The following is a 1,500-nucleotide window of genomic DNA, read 5'->3' as shown; positions in this document are numbered from 1 at the left end:
CAGGGGTGGCAACAGCTTGAACCTCTCTTCTCTACTCCTTCCCTCATTCCTGAAATAAATAACTATTGGACTGAAGGTATTCACAGAACAGAGAAGGGTTGTCAGGGTTTTTTTAAATAACCTCATGTCTGTGTTGGGGCAAACAACATGTGGGCAGCTGCCAAAGGACAGGCAAAGTTAGACTTTGGCATAGAGTTCTCAGAGTTTGAAAATTGGAAAGTTATGGGCAGAAAGGGAGAAATGTCTGTAGAAAGCACCACTGCCTATCTTTACTTTGAATTAATAATTTGTATATTGGGTGTCTGTCTCAAGTTAGTTAGTGGGAGGGCTGCAGGAAATGTCTCTGTGAGGAGGTGCCAGGGAGTGCCCAGTGCTGAACAAAGCCTGTTCCACCACAGGCTCACCTCCAGACACAGCAGAGAACATCAGCCAAGGTGGTTGTACCTCTGGAAAAACGTATTTAAGAAAGGGAAAAACCCTGCCTGGTGTGTGAGGAGTGAGGGGGGGGGGGAATAACCCTTTCAGCCCCAAGGTGAGAGAAATAGAGGAAAGAGGTGCTCCAGATGCTGGAGTTGATATATCCACACTGCAGCCTGTGGAGGACCCCACACCAGAGTAGGGAGTAGGTGAAGGTTCTCTGAAGGAACTGGAAAGAAAATATGTGGGCTGAAAGTGTTTTATGGGGTTTTTTATCTTTATTTCTCACCATTCAGATCTATATTAATTGAAAATAAGTTCTATCTACTGTTCCTAAGTCAAGTCTGTTTTACCCATGATGGTATTTGGTAAGTGATCTTCCAGTCCTTTACTCAAGCTTTTCCATCCCATTTTTGCCCCGTGTCCTGTTGAGGACAAGCAGCTGGATGGGCATCTGCCAGCCAGCCAATGTGACCCTACCACAATATGGTTGAATTTAGAAGAATCAGAAAAACAACAGAAGAGAGCAACATGAAATTACTGATTAAAGATACTGTACTTGGAATATAATAACTAGTAAATGTTTATGGAAAGCCATTACAATATTTATGTAGAATTTAGTTGTAGAAATGTGTAAGCTTTTATAGAAGTTTAAGCATGAAAATGCAAGTCAGATAAAGTACATTCTTGTAATGAAGCATCAGCTCTTACTCGAAAGTGCTTGGATAGCTAGAAGACATTATTTGAAAAAGAACTATAAAATTAATCACACAGAACTGCTGGATTTTTGGATTTAGATTTTTTTTTCATTTTAACTATTTATAGAGGCATTGTAGCTTAAAATATCTTTTGGAGAGTATTTGGAACAGCACAAATAATTTGAGATAGAAGTGAGAGAGTTCCCTTTTAGACCTTAATAATTTTGTCTACCATGACTAAACAGTGTCTCCTTAGATTTACGGTATTCAAAAAATACTATATTGCTACCTAAAGCTTTGCACAGTTGCCCCATCTTTTTGCTTCAGCAATCTGGATAAACGAGTAATGAACTCGCCCCTCAATGATTAAACAAAATGTGTTTAG

The sequence above is a fragment of the Chiroxiphia lanceolata genome, chromosome 2 (genome assembly GCF_009829145.1).
Source record: "Chiroxiphia lanceolata isolate bChiLan1 chromosome 2, bChiLan1.pri, whole genome shotgun sequence".
In the NCBI taxonomy this organism is placed as follows: Eukaryota; Metazoa; Chordata; class Aves; order Passeriformes; family Pipridae; genus Chiroxiphia; species Chiroxiphia lanceolata.
This window is presented reverse-complemented; position numbering follows the sequence as displayed.